The sequence below is a fragment of the Myotis nattereri genome (assembly GCF_964212035.1).
Source record: "Myotis nattereri genome assembly, chromosome: 3".
NCBI lineage: Eukaryota > Metazoa > Chordata > Mammalia > Chiroptera > Vespertilionidae > Myotis > Myotis nattereri.
The window spans coordinates 77,959,330-77,980,042 of NC_138077.1; positions in this window are offsets into that span (position 1 = coordinate 77,959,330).

The following is a 20,713-nucleotide window of genomic DNA, read 5'->3' on the forward strand; positions in this document are numbered from 1 at the left end:
GGGAGTGTCAGCGGCAGGGCAGGCCCTCGTGGAGAATACACACCCTCTGAAGGCAGTCAGCGGGGAGGCAGGCCAGGGCTGCCAGGACATCCTTTTGTTTCTACTTATTATTATTATTATTTATTATTATTATTATTATTATTATTATTATTATTATTTAATCCTCACCCCAGGATACTTTTTCCATTGCCCTTCTGAGAGAGAGGGAGGGAGGGAGGGAGGGAGGGAGGGAGGCAGGGAGGGAGGGAGGGGTAGAGAGAGAAACAGCGATGGGAGAGACACATCTATTGGATGCCTACAGCACACACCCCTCTATGCCGGGGAGCAATCCCACAGCCCAGGGACATGCCCTTGACTGGGAATCCAACCCGTGACCCTTCCGGACACAGGCTGACGCTGTCACTGCTGAGCCGCCCCAGCCAGGGCCTGTGCTTGATGCTTTCTCCCCACCCACCCAGAATCTCCGTAGCTGAATGTTGATGTGAAATGGAACATTTTTAGAAATATTGAATAAGTAATTTATTTAAATTAAATCACAGAGACTGTGTGGGCCAAACAAAGCCCATCTGTGTTCACATGGAGTCCATGAGCCTCTGGTCATTGAGGTTTCAGGTAGAATCCTTACCCCTGGAAAGCCAGTCGGGTAATTATGACGATGATAATGATGATAATGATGATGATGATGATGTCAGTGGCATTACATAATGCTTCTGAATCTCATATTTATTTGTCTCAGGAGTTGGGATCAGAAAGGGACTTGGAATTGGGGAGAAGAGCTGGGCAAAGGCAGAGTTTCAGAGCAAAGATGTTCTGATTCCATGTTTTTCAAAAGTGTTTCAGTCGAAGAACCGTTTTTGCAAGGAGGCAGACATGCAAAGCCTTCCATGGGAAGGGTTTTCACAGGCTGCTCTGTTGAAGTGTGTCCGAGCTTGCCTGTCCTGTGTCGCAGGCCAGAGTGTGGCAGCTGGGGTGGCCGCACAGAACCCCAACGGACACAGTTTAAGAACCTCTGATTGTGCTCAGCCCTCATTTCCACAGGGGAAAACCTGAGGCCCAAGGAGGATGGGGGTGTGATTGAGGTGTACATGGGACAGCGGCTGGGAGTGCTCCTGAGCCCTGGGCCATGTGGCTCTCCACCCTCAGGCTCACTTCCTGGACTGAGCTGCTTCAGGCGGAGCAGGAGGAGCTATGCTCCCACAGGCAGGAGCTGCAGGCCTCCATAGAGGAGGTGGAGCTGAAGATGCGGATCTGGCAGGCTGAGTTCCGAGACCTGAAGGCGGAGCAACTGCCCAAGGAAATCTTGCTCACCAAGCTGAGCATGCAGTGTGAGGTGAGGCCGGGGGCTGGTGGGCCTCGGGACACCGGGCCTGAGCCCGGGGCTGACAGCCTGGGGCTCAGCCAGGTCCGAGTGGGTCCTCATTGGTGTCTGTGCCCAAAGACTGTGTGGGAATGTCACCCCGAGGCCGGGAGGAAGCCAGAGGCATTTAACGGGGACAAGCACCTTGTCTGGAGGGGATGTGTTAGAAAAGACCTCTCACCAACCTTTGCTTTTGTATTTTTTAAATCTATTTTTCCTGATTTGAGAGAACAAGGGAGAGGGAGAGACTGAAACATCAAAGAGGACAGAGAATCATGGTTCGGCTGCCTCCTGCACCACCCCAGCGGTTCCAGCCTGCAACCTGGCTATGCCCTTGACTGGGATCAAACCCGAGGCCCTTTAGTTCGCACTTCGATGCTCTGTCCACTGTGCAAAACTGGTTAGGGCCGGACTTTTGCTTTTTGCAGGGTCGGGGCGGTGCATGGAAGCAGCGAAGTGCTGTTTCCATTCTGTCCTCGCGGCTGAGCTCTTTGCTCTGTGCTCCCCGTGTCATCTCACTGAATTCTCACAATGCTTCTGTGAGCTGGGGCCCATCCTCATCCTCTGAGGTTGGGTCTGAACTCAGTTTGTTTGAAGCCAAAGCTTAGGCTTTCCCATCAATCAAACCCTATGATGTTCTGGGTCAGGAGTTGACCAACCTCAGTCCCGAATTCCTATCCAGCCCGGCATTTATTTGGCTGTTGTCAGAGAGAGGAAGTGAGAGGGAGAGAACCATGGGAGCTTCAATGAGGAGAGAGAACCTCTGATGGGCTGCCTCCTGCACGCCCCCTACTGGGGATCAAGCCCTCATCCTGGGCGTGTTCCTTGACCAGGCATCTCTTTTGTGAACTCCTGGTGCATGGGGGGCCACTCCACCACCTGAGCCACACCCTTTGGGCTGCATCGTAATGAGATACTTTACATTGTTTTTAAAAATGGCTGTCAAGTCCTCAGAGCCTCTTGTACATTTTGCACTGATGGCGCCTCTCAGCTCAGACTGGCTATGTTTTCAGTGCTCAGTGGCCACACGTGGGCAGGGCTGCGCGACTGGCCGGTGCACTCGGCCATCCCCATGTCATTGGCTGTGTTGATCCTTGCGACTGGTGAAGCTCATGCGGAAATGGCCATGTTCATGCACGTGGCCCTTTTCTCCTTTTGGGAGCAGTTTCCCAGCAGTGGAGTCACAGGGGCCCGTGGTGTTGAGGACATTGTTGATGTGTGTTTCAGTCGCTCACCCGTGCGAAGAAGGACTGGCAAGAGGAGAAACGTCACCTGAGGAGGGAGATAGACACCTTGAAAGAGCTGAACCAGAGCCTCCTGGACGCATGTGACCAGCACTGCACTGAGAACGTGTAAGGAGCAGGGGTGACCGACACCTGTCCTCACAGGGCTGCGGGCTTCCAGCTCCACGCCCAGGCCTCCACATTCTGGGCAGAGAGCCTTCCGGCGAACTGGTGTCCCCAGGGCAAGGGAACAGACCATCTTCCCAGCCCACCCTGCTCTCCTTTCCCTGGAATGACTTTAGATTTCTGCAAGGAGGGGTGGTTGGATTTTGCTGGCTTCAACGACATGGCCCACTGCCAGCCGCTTCTTAATCTGCTTTTGGAATTAAGCTCAGTTTAAAAATGATGACAGAGGTAAAGAGAGGTACCTAGGGAAGCCATCCAGGTTGCGGGTTGAGCCCGTTCTCTGTCTGATTTCCGCTAGAGGGGCTGGAGAGAGGGTTGTGGGTGCGCCGCGGTTATCCTCCCTCTGCTGACAGGACACGGACCTGGCTGTGGCGGAGGCCCTGCGAGGTGCACAGAACCAGTGACCTGGTGGCTTTGAACCAGCAGGGGTGATGCGATGTGAGCAGAGCTGTGTGCCCAGCAGACAGATGTTGAGGAGCTCCAAGGAGGCGGAGAAGGAAGCGTGGTGTGGGAGTTGGGGTTCTGCAGCTGACCCGGATGGGGACAGGGCTAGCCGGGGGGGCGGGAGTTGGGGGGACGTGAAGGTGGAGCACGGGTGGTCGGGGTGCAGGGAAGGTGCAGGCAGTGGCAGGAGGGAAGGCTGGAGCAGGGGGCACTCAGATGGGGAAGGCCTCCATGCCTTGCTAAGGAGTCGGATTCCCTGGGAGTGAGTGTTTATGGGAGGCTGGTCTAAGGGCCGAGGGAGCTGCCAGAGAGGAGGCAGGAGGAAGAGGCTTGGTGCTGGAAACCTTGGGGTTGGAAGTCAAGTGACCCGAGATGCATCTGGTGGGCCCAGGGTGCTCTTCACCCCTCGGTGCTGAGCTGTGGGACTGTCCTTCCTTGTGATGGGGAGTGGCTGGCCATGAGGGACAGAGAGACATGGTCACAGTGGCCACAGGGGCACTGACCCAGCCCCGCGGGGTCACGGTGCTGCTTCACTTTTCTCCCGGGTTCTTCTGCTCGTCTACAGCTGGCTCGCCACCTCCCCAGGATGGTTTACAGGGAAAGGCACACTGTAGTTTGGGGTGGAAATGACCGTGGCCTGAGCTGGCTCTCTACAGTGCAGCGGGTCCCAATGACCAGCAGAGGTTGGGTAGGTGCCAACTAGAAGCATCGGGGCCTGGTACCCAGGGGGATGATCTGATGAAGGTTTTGCATTAGACAGTGTGTGCAGGAGGCCAGGGAGTGGGCAGGCTTCCTGAGCTGCGCAGAGTGGAGTCTTCCCAGCCCGGGGCGGGTTGGGGGCCTGTCTTGTGTGAATTTGTGCGCCTAGTGGTGGGGGTCGGTCAGAGCCAGACAGGAAAGCGCTCTAGCATAAGGCCCAGCAGCACGGCTGAGGGAAGAGAGGAACACAGACTAGAAGAACAGATGCCGAGCCAAGGCCGCTGGGAGCAGGTCAGGGTCGGTGGTCCTGGGCCCAGCGGTTTGCGAGTCATCGCTTTTCACAGCTGCTCACTTCACGGTGAAGTCTCAGAAAAGCCCGCGTCTTAGGTGGGACCTCGGCAGCCTCATGGCCAAAGGAGCCTGAGCTGCTGCCTCGATCCAGGGGACTCATGTTCAAGCAAGGAAACCAGGGTCTCTGCCGTCAAGGCCCACGGGTTTGCCATCCTGAGTTGCACATGGTTCGGGGCTTGCTCTCCTGAGATGTGGTCCAGCCTGCTCCTTGGTGCTACAGCAGGTCTCCTCACGTGTTAGGGTTCCCGGACCCACGCCACAAGCTCCCCTCCCCATCTTCCCCCCTCGGCGAGCTTGACGGTCATGAGCACCGTGATGTCCGAGTCCCCGGAAAATGCCGGCCCTTCTGGGCCAGGTCCCAGCCAGGGCCGATGAGTCCATTGACACGTTTTATATAAAACCAGACTGTTCTTTCTTTCTCCTCTGTTTCCAGCGACACCCGGCAGACTATGCCTACAGGAGAGGCGGAAGAGGACAGAATTGGGGCTCCAAAGGAGGCTCAGTGTCCTGCTCCTAGGAAGTGAGTTGATTTCAGCAGCAGGAACTTCAACTCAGAACAGGAAGCTGCTCTTTCACGAGTGGGGAAAGCCATGTGGAGCGGTGACCAGTGTGTGGGGCCCGCACCTTCCCCTCTCTGGCAGGTCCCCTGTGCGCACCTCCCTCCCAGCTCTGAAAGAATTGAGAGTTTCTTTCCGGCCTTCCTCGGGGGTATCCTCTGAGGGATGGCGAATGCCAGCTGCCGTGTCCGGTTGAAGGGGCAGAGAGTCTGGATTAGAGCCACTGAAGCAGGACTATCAGGCAGTATCTCCAGGTTTCAGGACCTAGAAAGCCATGTTTCTGTTTTGGGAAGGAAGCGTGGGCCGGACACCTGGGCCAGCACCCATGGTCTTCAGTCACAGGAACCTCTTGGTCTTCCCTACATTCCTCTGGAGTCTCTGGACGCCAGGGTGGTTCTTAAACACGTTCCCTTCTGCAGAGCAGCAGCCCCGGTGGTGGGCGGCTCGGTCCCTGAGGCTGCGGGCTTCCGTCCAGCAGGCCTTCCCCTGCGTCCGGGCTGAAGCCCCGGGAGCTGGGCCTTCAGATTGTCCTGCCCCAGCCCAGCCTTGAGGGCAAATCACCATGAATCCTGCAAGGGCTCTCTGTTGACATCACAAAACCACATAATTTCCCACCCTCCTCCTGTCCCTTGTGTTGGCAGGGACATTGAGGCCTCGATGAGGAAAGTACTCGAGTTGAGTCAGCACAGTGTCGCTCTGTGGCAGAGCCAGGATTAGAACCAGCTGCGGTTCTTCTTGTGACATTAGAATGCCTCCATTTCCGTTTAGCTGCACTGTATGACCCTTTAAGTTCACTGTTTTCATTGATCCTTTTTTATTTTACTATATATATATATACATATACATAAATATATGTATATATATATGTATATGTATATATATTAGTATATTTTAACTGAATTCAGAGAAGAAGGCTGAGGGTGAGAGAGAGAAACATCAGTGATGAAAGAGAATCATTAATTGGCTGCTTCCAGCACACCCCCCACCGGGAATTGAGTCTGTAACCCGGGTATGTGCCCTTGACCAGAATGGAGCCCAGAACCCTTCAGTCCATAGAGTGATGCTCTACCCACTGAGCCCAACCGGCTAGGGCTATTTTAATTTTGCTCAATCCTCACCTGAGGATTTTTTTTCATTGATTTTTGGAGAGAGTAGAGGGGAACAAAGGGTTGGGGGGAAGAGAGAGAGACATCAATGAGAGAGACATCAATATGAGAGACACATTGATCGGTTGCCATCCAGCACACACCCCCAGTGGGCCCAGGGATAAAACTGCAACCCAGGTACATACCCCTCACCCAGAATCAAACCCTTGACCCTTCAGTGCTTGGGCCACTGCTCTAACACCCGGGGAACACCAGCCAGTGTCCACTCTTTTTCATCCACATGGCCCACTGGGCCCACCCTGTTCCCCCCTCACCCAGATTCCTCAGTGTCCTCAGGAAGGGGCTAAGTCTGCCCGCCTGTCTCACCTATTGGGAGCTCCAGCGGGAAATGAGGAGGCCCTGACTCTCCCTGACATGGCCCTGGGATGCACAATTGCCAGCACACCTAGATGAGCACAGCACCTCTCCCGGTGCCTCCCGGTGACGCAGAGTGGAGGCTGCATGTGAGGTTCTGTTTCCCGAGAGGCTAGTGCAGGTTTCTGCCAAAAGGAACGCTTCCCCTGTCCCTGGGTCTGTGTGAATGAACTGCCAATGGTGCCCCACGCCCTGAGGCCACATGCGATGATCCTGGTGCTGGCGATGCAGATTCGTGGGGAACCTGGTGCTGAACCCCAAGGGAAGGGCCGCTTCCCCGGCTGGAGGGGCAGTGGGGGTTGGCAGTGTCCTAACCCTCTACTCCTAATAGGAAAAAGCGCTGGAGTCGAGCCAGAGCCTTCCTCAAATTGTTCCAACGCCAGAGAGACCGCTCTCGAGGACAAGCCAAGTCACCTGCAGATGGCCGTCCTGGGCCCCTGGAGGCCACCCCATCGTGCTCATACTGGGAGGAGAAGGGAGACGCCCGCAGTGGGCCCCCACCAAAAGGTAGGAGGGGCTGGCCTGGCTGCAGGAGGGCAGTGAAGGGGAGGATCTCAGGCCTTCCTCGAGGTCAGGGCAGAACCAACGAGATGCGAGCTGGGTGCGCACACGTGTGCTTGGAGCCTGAAGGGGGCTCCGCAAGCCCCCGTCTGCCCCCTCAGGTGTGTGAACACCCAGGTAGAACATGTAAGCCCACGTCACTGTGGCGGCAGTTTCATCCAGAACCATTTAGTTCCTTCAGCATGAGGAGCCTCCCCATCACGTACACTGTAGTGGGTCCTCGGATATCCAGAGCGGATCTCCAGACAGTTACCGCGGAGACACGCTCAGGAGAGGATGTGTTTGGGGCTCCTTGTCTCTGCCAGGCCTCGGATTAGCCATTTCTGTCGGGGGAGCCCCCATGTAACCCGTCGTGGACATCTGCCAGGCCTTCAGCCAGGCTCGGGCTCTGCTCTTGCTGTTGCTCTGAAAAGCAGGTGTGGTTCTCTTCTCCCACCTGACCTGGCCCTAAGTCCTCCCACCAGGGGGCGCTGGACCTGCTCACTGAGGGCTGTGATGGGAGTGAGCCATTGGCTCCACAGTGGATTTGTAGCTGCATGTGCTGCCTGTGTTTCCTGGGATCTAAGAGGCTGTCAGCTGTCAGCTGCCCGATTTTGTGCTCATAGAAAGAAAGTGATCGGGTGGTGGCAGTGAGGGTTTTGTCAGAATCGCCACCAGCCGACAGTGACTGGGAGGGATGCTCCAAGCTGCACCCTGATTTCAGAGATGGAAGGTTGGGGGTGGGGGTGGGGGTGTTCCTCTTAGAACCAATTAAACAAAGCCATCGACTGAAAGGTGGTTTAGTTTTCACATTCGCTTTGAAATATCATTTTATTGATTATTTGCCTATAAACCTGCCAAACATGCCCCCTGAGGAAGTTAACAATTTGATGAAGCACACTAGGACTTTCTGAAGACGGGGCCAGGCCCGAGACTCCTGGGCTCCCAGGGGCTGGGGTGACAGGACCCGACAGGACCCGGGGCCGTGACAAGGCGCCCTGTGGCTGTGACGGGTGCACCAGCCGTTCCGGGTGGCAGTCGCCACTGCAAGTCCTGCTGTGTCACTCGAGATGCAGAAATGAAGTGTGCGCACGCAGACACACTGTCTGGGGGCTGCTGCTTGCGTTCCCGGTCTCACAGGAGGTGAAGTAGGGGAAACGCTCACGTGCAGGTAAATGATCATGAAGCTTACTGCCTTGTTAGCATGGGTTTTCTCCAGAGGGTTCTGTGGCCTCGGGTTTTCATACTGGCTCCTCACACTTTTGGACATGTATCACGTCCACTTGTGTGATTGGCTAAGTTGATGAATGAGCTATAATCAGCCCAATTGAGTCAGCAAAACCTTCTGAGAAAAAACTGCTTGACAGATCCCCACTGTGGTATGGATCCGTGAGTGAGCAGGTCAGGGGCTGCAGTTAGTAACGGCAGCCGTGCGAGGGGGCTTTCTGGGCTCAGCAGCCTTTCGGTAGTTGACCCACTTTGTCCGTCTCCTTGAGTTCTAGCTGCCGTAGGAGGTCGGCTCCATTCCTGTCCCCCGTTCAGAGCTGGGAGGGGAGCTCAGGAATGCTTGACCAGGGTCAGCACGGGCCCAGAGAATCAGTGTTGGAGCTGGGACCCGAACCCGCGTCTGACAGGTTCCGGGGCCCGAACTCTTAACCGCTGTGAGCACTGCCTGCCCTTCAAGCTGCTTTTGTCCCTGAAGGTGCTCAACCAACTTGGGGCCCCAGCACTGAGGAGTGGGTCCCTTCTCTGTGGTGTGAGCTGTGTCAGCAGGTGGCGCTGCGGGGGAAGAAATAGCAGAGGTGCAGCTGTGCACTTGAATCCTCCATCAGAACTGGAGAAATCCCTTCTGTTCATGGATTGACGTGTTGAGGAAGTCACTAGACCAATTGTCTGCTCTCATAAGACTAGAACTTAAAGGCTGTGAGGGCTAAACCAAGAGGAGAGGATGCGGCGCGATCTACACTGGAATAATGCTTGAGTTTGAGGGTGTTTTGGTATCAGATAGAGGTAGGTATTTTCATTATGTGCAAAGTCATCCTGCCATCAGAGGCTGTGAGAGGTACCAGAATTCTTAGTGAGCCTGCCCGTTTGTCTCAGTGGTTAGAGCATCAAAGGACCGAAGTGGCGCAACTTAGATTTCCAGTCAAGCGCACATACCTCGGTTGCAGGGTTGATCCTGGCCGCGGTTGGGGTTTGTGAGAGAGGCAACCAGTGGATGTATCTCTCTCCCATTGATGTTTCCCTCTCTTGCTCTCTCCCTCCCTTCACCTACGTCCTCCCATCCACTCTCTCTCTAAAGACCAATGGAAAAAAATCCTCCCGTGAGGACTTTTTAAAAAGAAGTATTATGACTGAGGAGTCCAGGTGGACTGTTTCACTGCATGCAGCAGGCCAGAAGCATGCCACTAAGTGTTTGGAGGGGAGCAGGAGTTAGTTGTGTGTGAGACAGGATGTCAGGGAGCCTGTCATTAAAATGGATGAGTACACGCAGCTGGTGTGGCTCAGTTGGGTGAGCATCGTCCCATGAACCAGGAGATCACCTTCTGATTCCCGGTCAGGGCACACTAGTATGGGCATGCAGAAGACAGCTGATCAATCTTTCTCATCATGGATGTTTCTATCTCCCTCTCCCTCCCCCTCTCTGAAAATCAATGAAAACACATTGGACAAAAAGGCGGATGAGTAAGGAAAGCTGCCCCCTACATCAATAAACACCCTTGCTTAATAATGTAACCCATGGAAATGGAAAAGCAGTCTAAGGCGTCGACTCCTTGAGCAGTACAGAATGCTCCCCTCGTGCTACGTGGAGCCCTGGCTCCAGCTGCCACTCCAACACTTGACTGGAGTCTGAGCAGAAAGGGTCCACCGGGCCCTGATGCTGGTTGTGCTGGGGGGAATGTGGCCGTCTCTCCCGGGCTGGACTGGATTCTGACTTCCCAAGTACATTTGGCGAATGTAGCATCATTTGTCCATTATTCAATTCACTTACTTGCTGTTTTCTGTGTTTTTATCCTTCCTCCCTTGGTTATCCGGGATGACAATTTAGCGACAGAACAACAAAAGAATGCCTTTTGGAGCAGAAAGAAGCATGTCGAGGTCAAAGACAAGCCTCCAGTGGCCAGCTCTGCTTGGTCTAACGTCATGAAATGCTGCATTTAATGCACCCTCCCTCTCCTCCCTAACTAGCCTCTCCCTTTTTTCCGACCACGAAGATTTATAATCCTTTCCCTTTATCCCTGTCTTGATCATATAACCTTTATTTCTTTTTTTTTTTTGAGTGAGTCCATTTTTGTTTTAATGTATATATAATTACAATATATTAGCAAAGCATATGGAAGAATAAGCACAAAACTAATAAATAGTTTACAACAATTAGCCTCTTAGACTGGGAATGCTTTCTGAAAAAATTTAAGTGGTGGGATTATGGGTCATTTTTACTTTCTTATTTGTAACAAAAAACAACAACAATAAAAGCTTTGCATCTCAAGGAAATAAATGAGAAAAGAAAAATCATCTTCACTTTCTAAACACAATGGTCGAATTTGAAACAAATTCTAATAAAAGAAAAATGTAGAAACTATATAGCACATAGAACTCTAATATCAAGAGACTAACCTAATTAGCCAAAGAAAAATGTGACACACTCTTAGACCAAACCTTGGGAACGCTTCAAGTTCCTGGGATCTTGCCAAAGACAACTAACTGTCTTTCCAGGGGGGATTCTGCCCTCTAGTGTACAAAGAGAAGTTAAAATACATGAAGCCGTTAATAAATTAGTGAAATTAAGTGATTTCATTAGTGAAATGAAGTATTTCCACTTCATTCCTAGAACATCACAATTTTCTCCTTCAATGGAAGCTCCCATATCCTTGTTTCTAAATCAATTTCCTATAATCAGACTCAGTAAACTTTGTGACCGTCATAACATTGGCTACCGATTCTTCCTATTCTTCTTTACATCTCCAAGATCCTCACTTTACTGCCTCATAATTCACACCAAGAGAAATTTGGCACAACTAATGATATAGAAATATAGCACAATAAAGTTTTTAAAGTTTATAACAGATATAGGCCCTTGGCTCTTACTAGTAAACTCACATTTCTGAAACTTGGTGGCACTATAGCTCAAGAATAAAGGTAAAGGAAAAAGGCTGCGCTATATAATAAAGTCTTTCTCCTCAGAGGATTTTCTAAGAACACCAGAATTAGTTTACCTCTCAGCAACTTTGAAAACCACTAGGGACACTTCCTAGATTCATAGTATTTGATGCAGGTATTTAATCCAAATGGACAGAAATTACCCGAATCTGGTGACCACAAATGAAAAAAAGGTCTTGCTTTGAAAGCTTTTCATTGTTTGGGATCTCACTGAGATGCTCACATTGGCAGGCTCTTCACTGTTTGATCCAAGTGTCAAATACTGCGGGCCCCCCAACAACAGAAAGGATTATCACTAGTCTCTACATAATTATAATTCTTCCAGTTACCCACTTGGCCTGGAACAATCTCTTCAAATCAAGAATGTGAATGAGAACAAGATCACCTTTAATATATTCCAAACATGCCAACTATTCACAGAGAAATCTTTAAAAAAATATTTAACTTTCAAATTCATTTACTCTATACCTATAATACCTATAGATGTTTATTTAAAAAGCAAGTTAAGAATAAATGAAACAAACAAAGCAGAGTTTAGCATCCATTGAAGAACAAAAAGGTAAAAATCTGATAAAGGGTTTTCTTGCCCTGACACAAAGCACATCATTCTGGAGCTGATAAGCAGTACCACCAGCGGTGCCAGAATCAATCATTTCCATTCGCCACACTAGCTCTGAGAAGCATTCTCTTAAAAGCTGTTTCTAGCTAGTGCTATTCTGGAACAAATGGCTGCCAGAAGAAATGCACTTAACACAAGCTGGGCAAGGATATCTCCTATCCGACTCCCCTGGCAACACTCTCATATACACTGCTTACCACGTAGGATTCAGACCTCAGTCGGAGCTTATTACCATACAGAAACAGAAACAGCCATTATTCCCCAGCTGACTGATCACATCTTGTTCACAGCTTGTTGACTATTGAAAGATTATGTTTGTACATTTACAAACATAACTGAAACTCAATTTTTAAATCATGCTAGTCTCTTCAATTTCATCAGATAGGAATGAGACTGAAATAGAGGAAACCTGGACTAACCATGGTTGATGGGGGGAAAGCTTACAAAGGAAAAAGGGAGGAAACAGTCATCTCATTTCCATCAAAACCAGCAAGGTACAAAAGAGCTTTCAAAAAGTCCTTTATCAGCCCTGGCCGGTTTGGCTCAGAGGATAGAGCTTCGGATACCCTTTATTTCTGAAAAATTTTTAAATTTCTTTCAAAAGAACAAAACAACAACAACAACAACAAAAGCCCAAGAAAACCAGTTCGCTTGGAAAAAGAAAAATCCTGAACCTAATGGAAACCTCAGTTGCCATGACAACAAGGCCACGCCAAAGCAGGAGTCACCATCGCCCTGACTTAGTCGCTTGATGTGTCCCCTACTTGGACTCTTGCACCGGCTGTAACTCCTGGGCTGCCACGGCCTGGTCTTCCCTCGGCCTGTCTCCCGTGGGCGCAGTTGGAAACCCGAGGTCTCTCTGGCTTGGCTGTGTCCGCCGCTCTGCTCCTCCAGGTGACGCCACGCAGTGGAGGCCTGATGTCAAGCGGTAAGATTTGGGTGCTTCAGACTTCATGGTGGGTGTGACATTGAGTGGCTGAGGGGCAGGGGGGCAGGTCCTGGGAGAGTGAGGAGGGGCCCGCAATCCCCACAGTGGGTGTGGCTCCGGTCCCACAGCCCCAGGGCTGCCTGGAGCCCGATGCTGTGCAAACAGCCTGTCCTCCTGCTCCCGGAGCTCCACCGCACACCTGTGCCACTGGGATTGGAGAGCCCATCGCCTGTCCCACGATGAGGTAGTTGCAGGTCTTTTAGGGGTTTTGCCCTCATGCTTTTTTAAATTAGGATTCTGTTTAGCTTTGACAAGAGTGTACGTTCATGGTAGAAAATTCAGAGATTGCAGAAAGCACAAAATACCAGGTAAACTCATGGTGCAGTCAAAGTCACCATGCGGAGAGGAGGACTTCTTAAACAGACGGTTGTTAGGGTGGCAACCGACTTGGTTCTCAAATCCTAAGGGTGCCCTCCTGGACCGTGAGGGCCCGGACCACAGGTGTGGAGTGGTCCTAGGCAGACTCGGGTCAGGGTGCTTTGACATCAGGGATCTGAGGACACAGTGTCTCACAGCAGGTGTGCCCAGGAGTTATGTGTTGGCCTTGTGCCAACATTTGGTGCAGCCTCGTCAGTTGGTCCCTCAAGTTCTCCCAGCTGCTCAGAGCCCACCCTGTGAGCGATGGGTAGAGTGGAGGCCTGCGCTCAGGCCTGCGGCCAGAGCCTCCCACTCAGACCACAGCCCGTGAGGCGCAGCCCCACCTCTGTCCCTGGGCTCCGTGGGCCCCGCTGCCTCTGCTGCTAGGCCTCGGTGTGGTCGCCCCCCCTTGGCATGGGGTGCTGCAGCCCCATGTCTCACTGTCCTTCTCTGCCCCAGGCCCTGGGGACCCGATACTGAAGGGAGGGGCCCTCCAGGGAGGCAGCCTTGACCACTCAGATGCCTCTGCTGACCCAGCACCCAGGCCTGGCGTCCTGACCAAGGGCGCTGAGGGAGCTGGGGGGATGCTAGGCTGTGAACAGGCCGAGCAGGAGCAGAAACTTTGGTCCTGGCCATGTGGCCTGTGCGGGGCGGCCCTGGGAGGGGAGGGCTCTCCGAGAACCCTCCTGCCCTCACTCCGTCCTCTCCATCCTTCCTCTCTTCTCTGTAGGACACTCCCAGGTGCCCGATGACCTGCCAAGGTACCTGCTCAGAAACACCTTTATCTCCTGACCACCGGGGGCCAGGCAGGCGCACCTGCCAGGAGCAAAGGGAGGATGCCCTCCAGCTCTGTGCCCGCAGGAGGACTGTCAGCCCCTGCGGGGGAAGCTGCTGAAGGCGGGGCGGTATGTGAAGCCCATCTTGAGACCTGCTGAGCCCGAGGCCCACCCAGTGTGCCCTGAGCCAGCCCTGCCTCCCCAGAGCCTTTCTCTGGGCAGAGCCAGGCCACCCCATTGCCCCCTTGCCCTCCCACCTCCCACACAGCTGCCCGCTGGTGCCTGTCCCTAAATAGGGCCGTCAGCCTAGCCTCAGCCCAGCTGCTTGGGACCCGCAGGCCACAGGCCGGCAAACAGGAGTCACCTGAAGGCGGGGGTTCTGAGGACTCGAGGGGCAGAAACAGCCAGCCACACCCTCTGCCCCAGCTCCTTCACTGCCTGGGTCCCCAGTGCCAACCACTGGACAGGAGGCGCTTCTCACTGGCTCCCGCAAAGGAGGAGAGGCTGGCTCCCCTGCAGCCTCCGCCACGCCCCGCCATGGCCACGGGAGGTGGCGGCCGCAGCAGCTCCAGCCCCAGCACCGCGCAGTGACTGCAGCCCCGGCTGCCAGGACTCGGCCTCAGCCCCGGATGTTCAGGGCAAGTGGCCACCGTGGCCCCTGTCCTGGCAGTGTCAGCTTCTCAGAGCCCGACGGGTCCAGGGCAGGACCACAGAGAGGGGCTCCCTGCCAAGAGCCCACGCAAGTCACCCGACGTGGCTCCCACGCCAACGGGCCCCTGAGAACATCAGTCATGGGAACAACTTAGAGAGCAGGCGGGCGTCGCCACAGCTGCGTGGGACCAGCAGGTGGAGCTCAGACGATGAGCGTGGCCGTGGGCGACTGGTCTTTTGGACCCGCAGCCCCTGAGCCTTCAAACTCCTGACGCCCCTTCTGACCACCAGGGCCCCCTCTCCCATCGGCCTGAGGGGCCGGGAGCGACTTTGGAACGGGGAAGCCCAGACCTGCCAGACGACCAAGACCTCGCAGCCCTGGGTGGACCTTGGAGTCGGGCTCACTGTTACCCCAGGGCGTTGCCGAGCCAGGCCTGGGCCCCACTCTCCTGAGCCCGGGGCCGTCCAGGCAGGTGGCCTCAGGCTGGGCCTCTCTCCAGCTGGCTCCTGGGCCCCGGACCTGCCCCCGGGTTCACTTTTCTACCATCATGGGCTCTGCCCCGCCTGGCGCAGAGATGCCCTGCCCGCCCCCTCCCAGCAGAGGCCACAGTGTGCAGAGGGGAGCGTGTGCCAGAGGCGGGTGCAGCCTGGTCGGTAACGCGGCTGTAGCCCCCGGTGTCCACCATCGAGGATGACACTTTGAATCTTTGTTTCTGGGATAGAAACCCAATTTACTACATTCCATACCCGTGCAGGTATCATGAAATATATGTGTTTTGAGGTGTCCCCCAAATGGATGTACCACAGGCTGGCTGGCCACCAAATGTACACGCACTTTAACAGCTGAGAACTCAGTTTGCCCTCCTTTCAGGGTGAGCGGATTTGACGTCATGGGTGAAGCCAGACTCAGCTTGGAACCAAGAACATGTATCCTCTGGACTTTGTGATGGGGACACATCCAGGATGAAGTGTCTGGTCCCGAACGGGCCCCAGTCCAGGCATCCAGGGCCCTGTGGACAGAGGATGCGCAGAAACACCGAACGCAGCGATTCTCGGTGTTTGCGGTTCCGTTGCTTCAGCAGCAGCAGCGCCTGGACCAGAACTGACGCAGCCACGGAGCCGCACACATCAAGAATCGTTCCTTCGGTTCGGTGTTTGTTCGCATCTCTCTCAATAGCTGCCCTTGATTCCTCGACTGCTGGGTGTTGGGTCCCCTCAAATTTATCTTTTCTGTGTCCCCATAAAAAGTCCTGTGGAGACATGGTCTTCGTTCAGATCTTACCATCTTCACTGATTTCTTCAAATCTGTTCAAACTGAAAAGAAGTGAAAATTAAGTGCGTTATCAGCTGTTAATGTGTCTACATTTTGGGGGGATACTACATGTACATTCAATGGAGAGAATTTTCCATCAGTTGTCTGACCTCTTTGTACCTGTTTTGGGGGACAGCCCATATTTACATCCAATGGGGACTCATTGTCCATCAGCAACCCGACCTCTCTTTACCTTTTTGGGGGACAGCCCATATTTACATCCAATGGGGACTCATTGTCCATCAGCAACCCGACCTCTCTTTACCTTTTTGGGGGACAGCCCATATTTACATCCAATGGGGACTCATTTTCCATCGGCAGCCCTACCTCTCTTTACCTTTTTGAGGGACAGCCCATATTTACATCCAATGGGGACTCATTTTCCATCAGCAGCCCTACCTCTCTTTACCTTTTTGAGGGACAGCCTATATTGACATCATTTGGAATCAATCTTTCTCTTTGGGAGTCAGACATCTAGTGTGTATATGGCCGGTTTCCTGACACATGGTTTCCGGTTTCCTAAGGTGCTCTCCTGGGATGGGCTTGGCCTGGGGACCGGGGCTCTATATGGAGGTTTTCCTTTGGCCTTAATGTGCTGACAAAGAACTGGGTGTGCAAATGTGTTCTGTCTCCGAGTGCTGTGACCTGTACTGATTAGCCATTGATTCTGGAACACAAGGATGGGTTTGTAATAAAATGAGTTGGAGTAGAATTGAGTCCTGGATTTCCTCACCGCTTGTCACTGGCAGTGATGCCCGGGCTCCGGGCTCCCCGCGTCCGCCCCCGGGACCTGGGCCCCTGGAATGCAGACCTCCCTTGGCCAGGAGGCCATAGAAGGGGAAGCCAGGTTTCCTGTTTCCCAGGCAGCCGCTCTTCCCAGGCCTTGGTGTGTTTTAAGTCCCTCTAAGTGGAATCCCATTTTGATTTGGGATTTCTATCACAGCAGGAGCTCAGCTTAAAATGATCCTTAGGTTTTCCAAGGCCACTCAGCTAGAAAGAGGCCGAGGAGGGCGGAGGGCGGCAGGTGAAGATCCCCCCAGACCTGACCTCATGGCGGCCCCTCCAGCTGCCGCCTGCGTGTCCCTCCTCCCTCACCAGCCTCTTCTGTAAGGTGCTTCCTGTGGCCTCCTTTCCTCTTCTTTCCAAGGCCCTGCCCCTGGGGGAGCCGCCCCCTCTGCGAGCTGCCCTCCCCAAAGATGGGAGCCAAACTGAGCATGTGGACCCCTGCAGGCTGCCTCCCCTCCGCCATTGGCTGTTGCAGGGTCTGAACCTGACCGGTCACCCCTGGGAGCTCTCAGCCTCTGTCCCCTGATTCTCTCCCCTCTGGGACAGCTCTTCAGGGTGCACACTGGCCGGTCGCTGCGTCCCCCCTCATCCTTCCCACAAACACTCATTGGAGCTCCCTGTGTGCTCGCTCCTGGGTTCCACCGTGGAGGCAGCCCCCTCCCTGCCCCTCTGCAGGGCTGAGCCACCTGCTCCCCAGCACTGACCGCTCCTGAGCTTCAGGCCTGAGCTCGCTGCCTTAGACCCCCTGCCCGGGCTGCAGGCTTCTCCACTGTCCCTGACTCCTCTGGGCTCCCTGCTTATCCAAGGCTACCAGCTGTCAATCACAGAAGCCAAAACCTGGGGTGCGGGCTGGACCCCTCCTCTCTCTCCACTTCCCACAGGTGATCGCTCCCCTGAACCTGGGTCTGAAATGGATCTGGAATGTGCCCACCTCTCTTAGCTGACTGTTCTCATCCCAGGTCCCCCCGACACCCCTGTCCCTGGGTCTTGGCAGGGCCTGGCCAACTGGTCTGCCTGCCTCCCACAACTTCTCAGCCCCCTGGCACCTCTGGCATCCACATCGCTGACCTACCTTTGTGAACCTCCCTCCCTCAGCCTCCACACCAGCTACACCCGCCAGGAGCAAAGAGAGGATGCCCTCCAGCTCTGTCAGCCCCTGTGGGGGAAGCTGCTGAAGGCTGGGCCTTTATGCGAAGCCCAACTTGAGACATGCTGAGCCCGAGGCCCACCCAGTGCCCCCTGAGGCAGCCCTGCCTCCCCAGAGCCTGTCTCTGGGCAGAGCCAGGCCACCGAATACCGCCCCCCCCACCCCCCCCACACACAGCTGCCTTCTGGTGCACGTCCGTGAACACCGCAGCCATCGTGGCCTCAGCCCAGCTGCTTGGGACCCACAGGCCACAGGCCAGCAAACAGGAGTCACCTGAAGGCGGGGGTTCTGAGGACTCGGTGGGGGAGGGGGGGAGGGGCAGTCAGAGAAACAGCCAGCCACGCCATCTGCCCCAGCTCCTTCACGGCCTGGGTCCCCAGTGCCAACCACTGGACTGGAGGCGCTTCTCACTGGCTCCCCCAAAGGAGACGCTGGCTCCTCTGCTTCTCACCGCCCCCCTCCCCCACCACCACCACACACACACACACACACACACACAAACCCTATTTGACCAGGTAGTTAACATTCTGGGGACTACAGATCCATCTTGTCCCCTGGCTTGAGACACAAGACCTGGAGAAGCAGGACCCCTCACTGCCTGGCTTAATAGACAGGGGGCCCTGCTGGGGTCTGGCTGGAACTGTGTCCCCAGCTGCGTCCCATCAGCTCAGCAGCCACCACTCCTCCAGGTCCAGGGAGCACATGCAACCTGCCCCAGAATGACAGGGGACCAGCCCAGCCCAGGGAAGGAGCCCACAGGGGGCTCTTGGTCTTGCACTGGGGCTCTTGGTCCCAGGTGGCGACCTGATGGAGCCTCTCCACTCTCCTCCTTTCTCCCAGGACCCTGGGGCTCTCCGAGTCCCACCCTTCGGGAAAGTGACACCTTGGCTGCCCCCACAGAGCAAGGCCCAGGGAAACCCCAATCCTCCAAGCGTTTTAAATACCTGACAAACCCAAGTTCACCCTTGGAATGAGCCCTTCCCACCCACAACAGCCACCACCACGTGGGACACTCCAAGTCCCAGCACCTGGGAGGTGCCAGATCGGATGTAACCCGCACACAGTTGCGTGGAGGTGGGGGTGAGCGGGTGGGGGGTAGGGGGTGGAGGGGGGTGCGAGGGGGGGGTCGACTAGGCTTTTAGGCGGGAGTCGCTGGGCAGGTGAGCAGGAGGGCACTCACCTTGGTGACATTGAGGAAGGTGGTCTGGCCCATTGCTGCCCCTCACCAGCTTCCGCTCCAGCTCCTCCCTCAGATGAGCAAGTGGATCTTGCCCACTTGCGGGAGAGGAGCGCCTGCAGGATGGTGGCCTGGATTCCAGGCAGATGCACTTGGTCTGGCAGCGGGGGCGGCATCCACACCAGCTGGGCTCGGCCTCCAATGGCTACTCCACCCGCGGCACCCTGGAGGACCCGGACGAGGCAGTAGCAGGAACCAGGAAGCCCAGCGGTTCCTGTGACTCGCGGTACCCCAGGCTTGTCCTCCTCACCCATGTGGGCACCTGTGGCTACATCTGCCAGGCTGGCATGCCAGGATGGTTTGCCGCTGCAGCGCCACCTGGTGGCCCCTCTGGGCAGTACCAAGAGGCCACCCTGGACTCCTTGCTGCCATCCTCCTGTGCTCAGGAGTCTGGGTTAGTTCCTCCACCCAGCATTGCCTACTGACAGTCTGTCCCTGCAGAATAACTTCAACACAGGACACTTCTGCATTCTGACCAAGTCACTGTCGAGAGCCAGAATTTTCCATTAGGTCACTGGTTTGCTCATCATCATGTACAATATCTGAGCTTTTAATTTTTGACTTATTTTATTAAATGTTTTATATTAAAGAAGGAAATAATTTTTTTGTAGATGTTATAAAGGAGGCTATGTCATTATATTGTCTGTGTACCAGGTGTCAGGAAGTTATAGTCAGCGGGTGAAATCTGGACTATTGCCTGTTTATATATGTCCCATGAGATAAGAATCATTTTTATTCACTTTTTAAATGTTAGAAAACAATGAAAAGAATATTTTTGATACATAAACATAATATGAAATTAACATTTTGGTGTCCATAATTACTGTTTGGTGTCCATAATTACCGTTTCACTGGGAGCAGTCATGTACAATCACTTACACATTGTCTTTGGCTACTTGCATGTTACAATGGTAGAGTTGAGTAGTTATGACCAGCATGGTATTGTCTACAGAGCCCAAACCATTTACTACCAAACCCTTGACACAGGAAGTTTGCAGACCCTTGTCCTACACAGAGTAGATGAAGGCCATGTGCGTTATTATTAGCACTGTATTTGGATTTCAAATGATTTTAAATGTCGCATATTGCACATTTTAAAATCAACAAAATATGCCTAGCTAGTCTTCCTCAGTGATTGAGCATCAACCAATGAACTAGGAAGTCACAGTCTGCTCTGAAACCTGGATATTAAAGTAGCAACCTGGATATTTGGTAACATGCCCCAAAGGGGTGTGCTTTAGTGATAAATCTCCAATGAAATCTGTTTCAAGGCTATTTCAAGGATGAACCAACTTCCAGGAACTCTTCACATTTCGCCATTCTTGGAAAAAGATATCCTTGATGCCTAAATGTGATCATTTCCCAATTATACTAATTCTAGGAATAACCATACGAAGCCTTATCTGCAAATAGTAATATTGTTGGACTTGGAAGATAACAAGGTCCCTCTGTTTAAAATCCTCCCTGTGTCCCAATCAAAAGAGTGACTCTATTCTTAGTGTTTTTCTAAATATTTACTGTCCTCTGCAATTCATTTGCCCTGTGTACTCACTGTCTTTTAGTCACGCCAGTCTTTAAACTTCCAGATACTTTACATAATCTACCAGATGACTCTTATGATTTATGAACATTCTGAAGTTATAAGAAAAAATACTTGCTCATACTTGCTAATACACCTAAGTTCCCAATATTTCAAAAGCCATATTCTAAAAGACCACAAGATGGGGGTATTCCTGCATACAAGCAAATTCTCAAAGCAGTGCATTGAGCTCCCAAGTGTCAAGTTCTGCTTTGTTGGTTTC